The 14,209-nt window shown below is 43.9% G+C and overlaps 1 protein-coding gene across 1 annotated transcript in view; it reads left to right on the top strand.

Annotated features, from left to right (window-relative positions):
• The first annotated feature begins 554 nt into the window (after positions 1-554).
• The window catches only part of LOC137304291 (G-protein coupled receptor 54-like), an 89,482-nt gene continuing 75,827 nt past the window's right edge, over positions 555-14,209 (top strand). The window contains exon 1 of the mRNA XM_067972840.1: positions 555-687. The gene's annotated coding sequence lies outside the window, so the exon portion shown is untranslated. The remainder of the gene's footprint in view (positions 688-14,209) is intronic.

Raw genomic sequence — 14,209 nt, 5'->3', positions numbered from 1 at the left:
AAGACAAACAAAAAACAAAACAAAAGAACTGCAAATGCTGGAAATGTGAAACAAAAGCACCCTAATGCAGGTGACATCAATTAAGAGAAACTCTTCTAATGAATGTATCCACCAAACTGAGCACACTGATGGTAAGTGCTAGGTATATAGCTAATTGAATGCTAGTACAGTTTGAAAAAAAAAATCACTTCTCTCAATAAATGTCATACTTCTGTGTGTTTTGTTGACGGTGATTTCATTAATTGATTATGGCTATTGTGGAGACAACTTGAAGAAGGAAATTGACGTTGACCTATTTTCTGATACAAACACAAGTTGATTTTACAGAGAGTGGCTGTGAATAGACTTTCATTTCCACACAGATAAGCGCGAATGATCTATCCACTCAATTGCATTTTGGAGGAGTTTGAAGGCCACATTAAGAAAGGATGAACTATTAGGAACAAAGAGATTTCATTTCATCAGAATTGACAAACAGTCTCCACTTGAAATGTTAACCAGTCTTTTTCTTGTTACAGATGCTGCTGTGTATTTTTAGCGTTTTCTTAAAAGGCCATATTCCTTGGGATTTTCGCCCCCGTTGATTCTTTGGAATTGTTCCTATCATACTTGGAGGGAAGAGCCAGTGAGGAAGAAATGAGAATCCCCAATTAATATCGGTATGAGCGATAGACTCAACTATAAAAGGTTGGCAATTTGTGCTGTTAACCTTAACTTGCTGTATTTTGATAGGACGTAGTGACGTTTTTTGCACCATTTAATTCCTGCAGGACAGGATTTGGCAAATATGATGTGTTACTCAACTGTCAGATTTTAAATTGTCCAATCTTTAGTAAGTGCTGTACTTTTTACAGAGAGTGGTTTGAAACTGTAGATTTCTTATGTAACAGTAATGCATACGGCCTTTGTGCAAAAGATCACGTAACAGGAGCAGCGTGCTAACCTCATGATCTCTTAGTATCAACTGTCAGGAGGGGAGCAATTTGGAACATCTTGAGGATGTGAAAAAGAAAAAGACTTGTATTTATATAGTGCCTTTCACGACCGCAGGACGTCCCAAAGTGCTTTATAGCCATTGAAGTATAGTCACTGTTATAATGTAGGCAGCAAGTTCCCTCAAGCAACAATGAGATAATGACCAGATAATCTGTTTTCTCAGTGATGTTGGTTGAGGGATAAATATTGGCCAGGACTCCAGGGAGAACTTCCCTGCTCTTTGAAATCTTTTACACCCAACTGAGAGGGCAGACGGGGCTTCGGTTTAAGGTCTCATCCGAAAGACAGCACCTCCGACAGTGCAGCACTCCCTCATTACTGCATTGAAGTATCAGCCTAGATTATGTGCTCAAGTGCCCGGAGTGGGATTTGAACCCATAACCTTCTAATTCAGAGGTGAGAGTGCTACCAACTGAGCCATGACTGAAAAGTACTTTATGCATTTTTAATATTTGATGAAAGCACATTGTCTCAATGGGCAGCATTTGCTCCATTGCTTATGAATTAGAGGTGAAGAGGAGAGATGGTTCCAGCTAACTCCATTTAATCGGGAGGCCTCTGGGATGATGGGATGAGAACAAGAGTTGAAGGGTCACTGGTCAAAAATCTGACTAATCGTACAGAGAGGGTCACTAATGGGTTTAATAGACTGGAAATTATTTTTTAAAAAGCTGGAAAGAGAATAGTGCTTAATCATAGAGTCATAGGATGGTTACAACACAGAAGGAGGCCATTCGGCCCATTGAGCCTGTGCCAGCTATTTGTAAGAGCAATCCAGTTAGTCCCACTCTCCCCGTAGCCCTGAAAATTTGGTCATTTGGGATTGAAGCCCCTTGATGGCCTGTCGATTATGTTATCCCACTTTAGCAGCAGCAGTGGCATGAAAACTCCAGGCAGGGGGAATATTAGTATATAAATCAACCAAGGGACAAATGGTTCCCTTCTGTTTTTCATCTTGTGGAAAAGTGTGCTTTTAGTCTGACTAAATGATAAATAGAATAATCTGCTATAACCAATTTCTAAGAAAATATTCAAGACCACAAATGATTCCTGTTTAGATTAAATGTTGAGACTGCAGATCTAATATATTTAATCATGTATGTACTGTCCCCCACAAAGGCAAATGCACTGTGCTTTTACATACATACATGCATAACTTGCATAGCAAGCAAGGTGATGGAAAGAGCCACTCTGCTAATGTGTCCGTGGAATGGAGTTTGAAAGCTGGGATGTCTGAAAACCAGATTGCTGGGTAGAAACAACTTTTCTTTAATGGATTCTAGTACAAACCAAGCAAAACAGTCTTGAGTTCCATTTCATACCTGACCTATTTTTAAATGTGAATAATTCTTGATTTCTTTTCAATTCACCAACAATGACCTTAAAGCTATTTCACTATTATCACCACAGAGGCAAGCTAGGTCTCTACAACATCCATATATTTCATTTTTGACTTGTTTTACTCGACTTTTTTTTCTTTCTAATACCCTTCCACAGTGTGACTGAGATGATAGGGTAAATTCACTGATCCTGCAGTTCCAACAGGAACTCGACTTGAAGGGGGCTTAGGTTGGAAATAGGTCTCCAACACTGTTGTGCTGATTCTCTGACTTGTGCCCCCCCCCCCCCCCGCACTCCCCCTCCGCCCCCTGAACTCATATCTTGCATGGCAGGCAAGGTGATGGAAAGAGCCTCTTTGCTGATGGAATTTGAAAGCTGGATTGTCTGAAAACCAGGCTGCTGGTATTTGCTTAGCACTTCTCTATCATTAGGCAAATCGTGTTTAACAAACTTGATTACGTTTTTTGATGAGGTAACAGAGAGAGTTGATGTTGTGTATGTGGACTTTCAAAAGGCGTTTGATAAAGTGCCTCATAATAGGCATGTCTGCAAAATTGAAGCCTGTGGAATAAAGGGGGCAGTGACAGGAAACAGAGAGTAGTGGTGAACGGTTGTTTTTCGGACTGGAGGGAGGTGTACTGTGGTGTTCTCCAGCGGTCGGTACCATGACCACAGCTTTTTTTTATATATATTAATGACTTGGACTTGGGCGTACAGAGCACAATTTCAAAATTTCCAGATGACACAAAACTTGGAAATGTAGTAAACAGTGAGGAGGATAGTGATAGACTTCAAGAGGACATAGACAGGCTGGTGGAGCGGGTGGATACGTGGCAGATGAAATTCAACGCAGAGAAGTGCGAAGTGATACGTTTTGGCAGGAAGAATGAGGAGAGGCAATAAAAACTAAAGGGTACAATTCGAAAGGGAGTGCAGGAACAGAGAGACCTGAGGGTATATGTGCACAAATCTTTGAAGGTGGCAGGACAGGTTGAGAAAGTGGTTAAAAAAGCATACGGGATAATGGGCTTTATAAATCGTTTCAGCTTCTTCTCGCCCCACGGAACTTCTTTCCTCCTGTCTCAACTCTTTTTTCTCCCCTTGTCTAGTCCCTTCCGTCCTACATCGGCGACTCTTCTGACGCCCTCCGCCACTTTAAAGTTTCCAATCCCCCCGGCTCTAACTGTTTCCTTTTCACTAAGGACGTCAAGTCCCTCTACACCTCCATCCCCACCAAGATGGCCTGTGAGCCCTTTGCTTCTTCCTTGAACGGAGGCCCAACCAGTCTCCATCCACCACCACCCTCCTCTGCCTGGCTGAACTTGTTCTTACGTTGAACAACTTCTCTTTTGACTCCACTCACTTCCTCCAAATAAAAGGTGTCATATAGGAACCCGTATGGGTCCCAGCTATACCTGCCTTTTTGTGGGATATGTGGAACATTTCTTGTTCCAGTCCTTCTCAGGTCCCCTCCCTCAACTCGTTTTCCGGTACATTGATGACTGTATTGGTGCCGTTTCCTGCTGTCGCCTGGAACTGGAAAATTTCATCAACTTTGCTTCCAATTTTCACCCTTCCCTTGCCTTCACATGGTCCATCTCCGACTCTTCCCTTCCCTTCCTTGACTTCTCTATCTCCATTTCTGGGGATAGGCTGTCAACCAATATCTATTATAAGCCCACTGACTCCCACAGATACCTTGATTACACTTCCTCCCATCCCGCTTCCTGTAAGGACTCTATTCCCTTCTCCCAGTTTCTCCGTCTCTGTCACATCTATCCTGACGATGCCACCTTCCACACCAAATATGTCATCCTTTTTCCTCAACTGAGGATTCCCCTCCACTGTAGTTGACAGAGCCCTCAACCGTGTCCGTCCTATTTCCCACACTTCTGCCCTCACCCCTTCCCTTCCCTCCCAGAACCATGATAGGTTCCTCCTTGCCCTCACCTTCCACTCCACCAGCCTCCACATTCAATATATCATCCTCCACCATTTTAGCCACCTCCAGCGCGATCCCACCACCAAACACATCTTCTCCTCCCCTCCCCTTTCAGAATTCCAAAGGGACCACTCCCTCTGCGACACCTTAGTCCACTCTTCCATCATCCCCAACATCCGCTCTCCTCCCCACGGCACCTTCCCGTGCGAGCACAGGAGATGCAACACCTGCCCCTTCACCTCCTCCCTTCCCACTCTCCAGGGCCCCAAACATTCCTTCCAGGAACATCTTGTACATCTTTCAATTTAGTATACTGTATTTGTTGCTCACAATGCGGTCTCCTCTACATTGGGGAGACCAAACGCAGACTGGGTGATCACTTTGCTGAACACCTCCGCTCTGTCCGCAAGCGTGACCCTGACCTGCCGGTCACTTGCCATTTTAATTCCCCTTCCCACTCCCACTCTGACCTCTCTGTCCTTGCCCTCTTACACTGTTCCAATGAAGCTCAACATAAGCTCGAGGAACAGCACCTCATCTTTCGTTTAGGCACTTTACAACCTTCTGGACTCAACATTGTTTTCAATAACTTCAGATCATAACCACTGCTCCCATTTTTTCAGTCAGCAAGTGCTGGTAATGGTTCTGCTGTTGCCATTTACAGCTACTCTTGACCCATCTTTTGTTTCTTAACTTGTCCCATTACCACCTTCCTTGCCTTGCACCATCATCCATTTTGCCATTTGATCGCTCGTGCCCTCTACCCTATCACAGACCTTCCCTTTTGTTCTTTTCTCCCCTCCCCTCCCTCCCCCCCCCCCTTTCCCTGACTCTGTACTTGCTTAAAAACGTTAACTCTTTAACATCTTCCAGTTCTGTGGAAAGGTCCTCGACCTGAAACGTTAACTCTGTTTCTTTCTCCACAGATGCTGCCTCACTTGCTGAACTTTTCCAGCATTTTCTGTTTTTATTTTATAAATGGAGGCATGGAGTACAAAAGCTATGTTGAACTTTTATAAAGCACCAGTTCGGCCACAGCTGGAGCATTGTGTCCAATTCTGGGCACCGCACTTTAGGAAGGATGTGAAGGCTTTAGAGAGGGTGCAGAAAAAATTTATTAGAATGGTTCCAGGGATGCGGGACTTCAGTTACGTGGATAGACTGGAGAAGCTGGAGTTGTTCTCCTTGGAGCAGAGAAGGTTGAAAGGAGATTTGATAGAAGTGTTCAAAATTATGAACGGCTTAGATAAAATAAATAAAGAGAAACTGTTCCCATTGGAAGAAGGGTTGAGAACCAGAGGACACAGATTTAAGGTGATTGGCAAAAGAACCAAAGGTGACATGAGGAAAAACCTTTTTACGCAGCGAGTAGTTATGATCTGGAATGCGCTGCCTGAAAGAATTGTGGAAGCAAATTCAATCGTGGCTTTCAAAAAGGAATTGGATAAATACTTGAAGGGACAACATTTTCAGGACTACGGGGAGAGTGGGACTAACTGGATTGCTCTTACAAATAGCTGGCACAGGCTCAATGGGCCGAATGGCCTCCTTCTGTGTTGTAACCATCCTATGACTCTATGATTAAGCACTATTCTCTTTCCAGCTTTTATAAAAATCATTTCCAGTCTATTAAACCCATTAGTGACTCCTCTCTGTATGATTAGTCAGATTTTTGACCAGTGACCCTTCAATTCTTGTTCTCATCCCATCTTTATTTTTTGGTCAGCTCTATAAGGGTTACTTGCATGTGTTTTCAGCCCCGATGAAGGGTCATTAGAGGTCATTCCATGCTGCAGCCCTGTCTCCGTAACACATCGTCAGCTCCATGAAACTTGCCAGTGTTGAGGAAGCATCTGCCATCTTCAAGGCAACTACTTTCAGTGCTAGCACCACTGTATTCCTTGGTGGTCGACTCGCTAGGACCACTGCAGTTAAGTAACTGTTGCTAAAGGAGTAGCCACAGTTCCAGTTCCTGTGTCAGTTGTGGCTCAGTAGCAGCACTCTTGCCTCTGAGTCAGAAAGTCATCGGTTCAAGTCCCACTTCAGAGACTTGAGTGTACATAATCTAGGCTGAAACTTTAGTGGGGGAGTGCTGCGTATTATTTTATTGATGAGTAAGTCATATAAACCTGCCTCACCGTGGTAAGTATTCTGAGAATAGCCATTTTTTTAATTTGTGCTTCAATGGATAAATGCTTTAGGAAAGTACCAGTTCATTTCCTGGTTAGTTGATCTGAAGTGGTAGTGTGTAATAGGACTAAATGCCCAAGGGCTAGGAAGTAGGAAGAAAGCCTGCCAGGGTTCCTGCTCCTGATTATTATCCAGTGATTCTTGCTAGAAAATAGGTGGGTGAGGATGGGACCAACCTTGGTTGTGATGCCCCCACGGTCAAACAGCCTTATTCTCTAAGATCACAATGGCCACTTGGACGAGCAACTGGTGTAGCCATGGAACTGTAGGGTTTATCTATTTTTACTGGGCTCGATAGGTAAGAATAACTGAGACTGAATCACTTTAGAATGGTTTTAAACAATCTAAATATGTCCCCTCCCAACTCTTCATTGCCCATCCCTAGGTGCCTTCAAAAAGTGACAGTGTGCTTTAGGAGTCAACTACTTAGTGTGGGACTTGAGTGAAGTGTAGGTTCCCTTCCCTGAAGGACATTAATGAACTAGGGCACTATTTTTCATGCCAGCCCACAAATTAATTCAATTTCACACAACTTGCTCTGGTGGGATTTGAACTCACAATCTCTGGATTGCTGGTCCAGCTAACTTACTCCACATACCATGAACGGCAACTCGGATGAGGTACTGAGGGTGACTGGCACCCGTGGAAGCATACCTCAGCATGCGTCAGGGTCTTCAGGCGGGGGATAAAAATCAAAAGATCAAAAAAGTCACTCCTGAACCTAACTGCATTTCAGTCTCTCTGTAGTCTGGGCAAACTACTCACTTGTAGAGATACCTCCACTTCCATTACAGTGAGTGCTCAATCGATCTTGAAATGATTTGTACCAGAAGCTCATCATCACAGCCATGTGCATTTATTTGTTACCCACGTCCGCTTTGTTGTACTGAGACTTCTATTTAATTTTATAAGAAGCTTCTGCACTGAAAGGTATTCTCAGTAGCTCTGTTTAGAATTCTCAATGAGCTTCTTTCGCGATGTAATCAGCTATTCCAATTACTGCAGACACTGAGTTCAATTTAAATCTGATCTGAATTTGTTCTCCATTCTTTTCATTCTGTTTTAATCTCGCAAACCAGCAGCAGTTTATACGTCATTTGCTCTCCACTTTCCTCCCATATGGGGATGGGGCGTAAAAGTGGAGTTGAGGTATCAGATCAGCCATGACCTTATTGAATGGCGGAGCAGGCTCGAGGGGCCGTATGTCCTACTCCTGCTCCTATTTCTTATGTTCTTATTGTTCATCATCTCCTAATGGTCCTGACTCCTGCGAGAATATGTTTTCATGGATACTGGATGGCTTCTGTTTTCTCAATCCAATGGCAATTCTCCAGTGTCGGGGACAGTGAGTGTTGGTAGACTGTTTGATGTTGGACGGTATCACACCTGAACCCAATCTTGGCCACACGCAACATCCACACCTGTACATCTTCGAGCAGGAGTTTCTGTGTAGAGATTGAGTTGATTTCCTTCCTCCCCACCCCCCCTCCCTCCATTTAGCCCAAGAACTTGAGGCCAATAATAACATGCCAACCACTGGCCACCCAAAGTCAGCTAACAGACCAGAAATCGAACCTGAGAAGCTGTGCATCATTAAAGCAATGGGTCAAATTTTTAACAGCATGTTTGGATAGCTCATTAGCAACTCTGGAAGGACTACTAATTTAATTTTTTAATTCAATGTTCATGGCTTTTAGAGAGAATGTGCTTGTTAGGTGACAGCTTTGGCTTGGTTGGTAGCACTTCCGCCTCTGTAGAGAAGGTAGTGGGGCTCATTTTGACTTTGTGTGACAGTGTAAAACAGGTGATAGCAAATCAGCAGCCTGTTTTACATCTCTCCCGAATTTTATTTCTATTGAAGTCCTTGGAAATAAAACCCAGGAGAGATGTAAAATGGGCTGCCGATTCACTATCACCCGTTTCACACTATCGCACAACCTCAAAATGGCCCCCTGTTTATTCAAGTCCCTCGTCAGAGACTTGAGCACATAATCTAGACTGACACTCCCAGTGCAGTACTGAGGGAGTGCTGCACTGTCGGAGGTGCCGTCCTTCGGACGAAACGTTAAACTGAGGCCCCGTCTGCCCTCTCAGGTGGACGTAAAAGATCCCATGGCACTGTTCAAAGAAGAGCAGGGGAGTTGTCCCCGGCGTCCTGACCAATATTTATTCCTTAACCAACATCACTAAAACATGATTATCTGTAATTTATCATATTGGTGTCTGTAGGACCTTGCTGTGCACAAATTAGCTGCCAAGTTTTCCTGCATTACAACAGTGACTGCACTTCAAAAGTATTTCACTGCTGTGAAGCACTTTGGGACATCCTGAGGTTAAGAAAGGTGCTAAATAAATGCAATTTCTTTCTATTTTTTTAAGAAACCTAAGTTAAGGACTGAGACACAGGAATTCCTCAGAGTTGAGAAAAAAATGGAAGAGATGATGAGGTAAATAAAGAAATAGTGGTATGGTGACAGTATTCCTCCCCTTTAAAGTTGCTGCTGGAGGCCCTTCACATTTGGCTGCCTCTCCCGATTTCCAGCCTCCAGATCGGTGAGCTGCCTATTAGGGATTTGGTCTCATGCAGATTCCTTTGGGGCAGGCAGCCGTATATGCCCTACCCAATTAAACCACAACACCAAAATCGCCCCCAATGATTCTCAAATCAATCATCTTGTCCAAAGTAACCTTTAAAATGCTTTTTTTAGACTTCACGAGGGCACTTAACCATCACTGTGATATGTGAAAATAATATAATTGATCTATCTGTCTAGACTGCAAGTCATTATAATGCACATATGGATTATGTTCCAATTTTAGTATCTGCTCTGTTTGCTTGTGTACCTGCGCATCATATGCTTGCACACGTTCTTTAAAATCTACGTATCTTTTTGTGCTTTTGTTTTCTTTTAATTTTAACATAGTGGGAGCAGAAGGAACAGAGATGGTACCAGGGTGGGGGAGGAATTTCTGAGAACTGCTGGGCAGGAAGGTAAACTAGAAAAAGTGGATTGAGGAGGAAAGTCTAGCAGGATTTGCAGCCCAGAGTTTCCAATCAGGGTTATTTTACCTGTGTTAATATAATACCGATCAAAAAACCTAGGCTTGGTCCTGGGATTAGAAGTGCCCCTGAGGATTGGTGTCTTGGCTGCTGCTTCTACAATGCACCGTTGAGGTCATGTACAATGACAGGAGTCTGGGTTTCCGGATGAATTCAACAGCAGCAGCAACCTGGATTTGTATGGAGGAACATCTCAGGGAGCTTTACATGGAGAAAAGGAGGAGGCTGAGCAGGAGGTGGGAAATATTAACGGGTTGGCTCACTGTCAAAGAGAGATTTCGAAGGTAGAGAAGGAAAGAAGCGTCAACACAAAGTGGTTTTAGAAGAGAGTTCCAAAAAGCAATGTGTAATCAGGCTCTGATGGTGGTGTCAGGGAGAGGAATGAGCTGTAATCAAATCCATTTCCATTTTTCAAGACTTTCTTAGGGACTAATAGTGAAGTCTTATTGTGTGATACTTATACAACAAATGAGTATATAGAGGTACATATGATACTTAACGGGAAAGTGAAAGTAAACCTAGAAGTGTACTTCCACATACACTGGGGCAGCACAGGTTCAGGGCTGTTCAGGACACAGGGGGTGGTCAATAATCGGAATGTGCTGGGAAGAGTGATTGAGGCCAGGATACTAGGCCCATTTAATAGACAGCTGGAAGATGATCGAAAGAGACCAAATGGGCTGAATGACTGCCTTCATCCAAACTTATCTAATGATCATGAACACAACAAAGGTATCATCAAGCTTAATCTCCCAGCTAAGGATAGATAGTAATTGGACTCACTGCCTGTACTGCCTATCCACCCTTAAAACTCGTCAACAAATGCATGTTGCTGAATGTATATGTCGCTTAGGCCAATTTGATTTCTTCAGAGATTCTTCCTCTCTCCCAAGCAATTAGGCAAGCACACTATCAGCTCCTGTGCTGTCCCAGGAAGAATTCAGTTAGAAATTCAATAGATTCAAAACAAATGCTATGCTTTGGAGGAACTTTGTTATCTCATGAGTTGTTTAGATATTAATGGTGTTGGAAAAAGAATTCAAATGGAATTGATGTTAGGAATCAGAGCACAGACTGGAACAGAAGCAAATTATATGAATTAATCAAATAGAAAGACCATTAATCTCATTCCAGTTTTCGCTCGTGAGTAGGCAAGCAGTAAAAGGAAGGCCAGAGACCCTAAATAAAGCGTTAGTATTCATATGGACAATGTATCTCTGATGTTGGTGACAATCTGTGAATATAAAGAGGCATTCATGCTGCTAGAGGGAGAGTGTGCCAACGAAATACATGGTTTTCATCCATGCCTTTGACTGCATAAACGCAAAGAAACTTGGGGTGAAATATTCCGAAACCCTGCATCACAGGCAGGGCCCAGCACACTGGGCAGCTTAGCGGGAAATTGCGAGTACAGTGCTCGACGTTTTCTGATGAGCCGCCCTTTGTGTCAAGGCCCCGCTGATGTCACAGGGTCTCGGGAAATTCGTCCTTGGTATCAGAGGTGCAGGCATCGCTCAGGCAAGACATCAGAGGGCTGTGGGGGGTGGGTGGAATTGGAGGAAAAAATCATTTTGAGGTTGGAGAGGAATTTTACTGAATTGTCTCTTGGTATATTTGCCTCTTCCAGGAGATTTGGCTCATCAGGAAGAGTCTGTGGTAGTGGTTTTCTGCTTTGTGAGGACCCCTGTAAATATTGGCACACTTCCAGAGACTCCATGTTCTAACTTCTGAAATCCAGTATCTTCCAATAGAGAGCATTGTGACCATTGCAGAAAACATTTGTATTCATATGCAGCAACAGAAATAATGGCCCCGATTATTTATGGGGAGTTCGAGAGGGAGCGGGAGGGGTGGGGTGGGGGCCAGGAAACCCGAAAAAGTGGGTAATGCGGAGGTCCTGCCGAATTTAACGGCAGGACCTCAGTTGAGAGGCTGGCTGGCTGTTGGGCGGGAAGGCCTGCGCTGAAAGGCCGCAGCCAGGGAGCGGAGCAGAGAGGAGAGAGGGAGGGAGGGAGAGATCGCAGTTTGGTTGGGGGGGGTGCAGTTTGGAGAGATCGCGGTGGGGGTTGTGGTTGTAGACATCACGGGTCGGGGGGGGGCTTCGGGTCACCGGGGAGGAGGTCGGCGGATCGCGGGGAGGGAGGCCGATCGTGGCAGATTAGCTTGGGGGCACAGGGGAAGCACTCCTGCTCCCCTCTTGGCCCACAGGCAATGCTCAAAAGGCACTCACCTACCGTTCTCGCCCCCCCTTAAGCTGCCGAGCCTTGGGAAAGCCCGCCCACAGCCGTTAAATGTAAAAGTCTGTTAAAATTTGAGGCACGCAGCCTCGTGAACATATTTAAATAACTGACCTGCCCCCCACAACCTGCCTCCAATAAAAGTGGGCACGTTCGAGGTGGGTTGGGGTCGGGTTTCAGGTTTTAGAAAACTTAATCCGCCAGTCATGGGGCTTAAAACTCCCCCCAATGTGTTAGTGAGTCAATTGTTACAAAAAATTGCAAGAGTACAGAATTCTTGAGATGCTGTGCTCACAGGGCAAGTCTCGCTCAATGTGGACGGATAGAAATCTGGTCACCTCGTGGAGCTTCTGGATTCTCCTAGAGGACTCCTTAATGCAGACCCCGGTTTGAAAACATAGGAACATAAGAGGATCGGAACAGGTGTAGACCATATGACCCCTCGAGCCTGTTCCAACGTTCAGTTAGATCATGGCTGACCTGTACCTCAACCTCATTTACCCAACTTTGCTCCATATCCCTTGATACCCTTAACTAACAAAAATCTATCGATCTCAGTCATGAAAATTTCAATTGTCCCAGCATCCACAGCCTTACAGGGAAGAGAATTCTAGATTTCCAGAACACTTTGTGTGAAGAAATGCTTCCTAATTTCACTCCTAAATGGTCTAGCTCTAAATTTTAAGATTATGCCCTCTTGTTCTGGTTTCCCCCGCCAGAAAAAATAGGGTAGATACAGAGAAACTATCAAATCATTTTAAAGGCCTCGATTAGATCACCCCTCAACCTTCTAAGCTCAGGGGAATACATGCCAAGTTTATGCAACCGGTCTTCATAATTTAACCCTTAAAGCCCTGGTATCATTCTGGTGAATCTGCACTGTACCCCCTCTAAAAACCTGTCATCAATGACTACAAATTGAAGGGATCTAGTTGGACAGGCTGAATGGCTCTTTGTTTATTTTGTACTTCCTCTTGATCTTATAATCCTGAAAGCCAGTGGCCTACCAGTTTACTCCATACCGGTGTTGGGCTCTTAACTATCGAGAGACTTCTGGAAATAGGAGCAGGAGATGCTGGAAATGTGCAGCAGATCAATCAGCTCAGTTCTGATGAAGGCAATACACTAGAAACAGAGGATGATTAACAGCGTCGTGATTATACTCAGAATTCCAAAACAATTATTCCACCTGGAAAGATTCAATCATGCAGCAGTGCTAACCAGTGCGAACCCCACAATCTCCCTCCAATACTGTCAATCCCCAACCACCCCCCTCCCGAGTTCTGCCAAACCACAGGATATTCCACCTCTGGAGCAAATTTTTTTTTTTACAGATGCTGACTGACCTGTTGCATATTTCCAGCATTTCTGCTTTTTAAAAAATTTCTACTTCCAATTTTTTGAGGTGTGTGTGAGAAAGATTGAAAGTGAAAGATTGTGCAGTTATGGAGTTAACCAATATAATAAATGTCAAATTAATAACAATGTGCAAGAAATAAAAGCATAGCATTGTGAAATGTCATTCCTGTTGCTATCAGTGGATAACCTGCTGATTCTACCTCTGGTTTAATTGACCACATCGGGAATCTCGCTCCCAAACATGCATAATATATTCCATAATTAATAATGAATAAATAAGAATAGAGCTCTGTACATGCTGATATTAAAATGGAGTAAGCAACAGAAAGCTAATTAAAGCCTGAGTTATACAATTATTTGAGGTTGCCAATTTCAAAACAAGCTGTGTGTGAGAAAGAGAAAGTGAAAGATTGTGCAGTTATGGGATTAACCAATATAATAAATGTCAAATTAATAACAATGTGCATGAAATAAATCAAGAGTCACTGTACTTCAAGAAGTAATTCATTACGCAGAGGGCTCTGAGATGTTTCAATGTGAAGGTGCTATAGAAATGCAGGTATTATTCAGAAAATATTCATCAGGGACTGGAATAAAACCAAGCCATGGTCAGCTTGTAAAGCAGCCAGACAAATCACCAATGCATAGACTTTGTGGACTCGATACCTCAGTGAGCGATTGCACCATGTGGTATGAAACCCAACCCAACAGATCAGGAAAGTCTCCAGTCCAACAACAACTTGCATTAATAAAGCACTTTGAACACAAGAAATGCCCCAAGGTGCTTCGTAAATAGGTTTAAAGGAAAAGAACGGAGCTGGAAGGCGGAGATTAGAAGGGGTGACTCAGAACTTGGTTAAAGAGATGGGTTTTAAAGAGAGACAGAGATTTCGAGTGGGGCTGAGATCGCTGCATACTCTGCCATTAATGGTGTGGTGAAGGGAGGGGAGGATGCACAGAAAGCCAGTCAAAAGAATGGAGCGTTCGAGAGGGCTGGAGGAATCCCTGATTTGTGCTGAGTAGTTGATCTCAGCCCGGGGTGAAGAGGAGCCGGGGTGGGGAGGGGTTGCACTATTCCAAGAG

This window comes from Heptranchias perlo, chromosome 37 (assembly GCF_035084215.1).
Source record: "Heptranchias perlo isolate sHepPer1 chromosome 37, sHepPer1.hap1, whole genome shotgun sequence".
NCBI classification, from domain to species: Eukaryota; Metazoa; Chordata; class Chondrichthyes; order Hexanchiformes; family Hexanchidae; genus Heptranchias; species Heptranchias perlo.
This window is presented reverse-complemented; position numbering and strand designations above follow the sequence as displayed.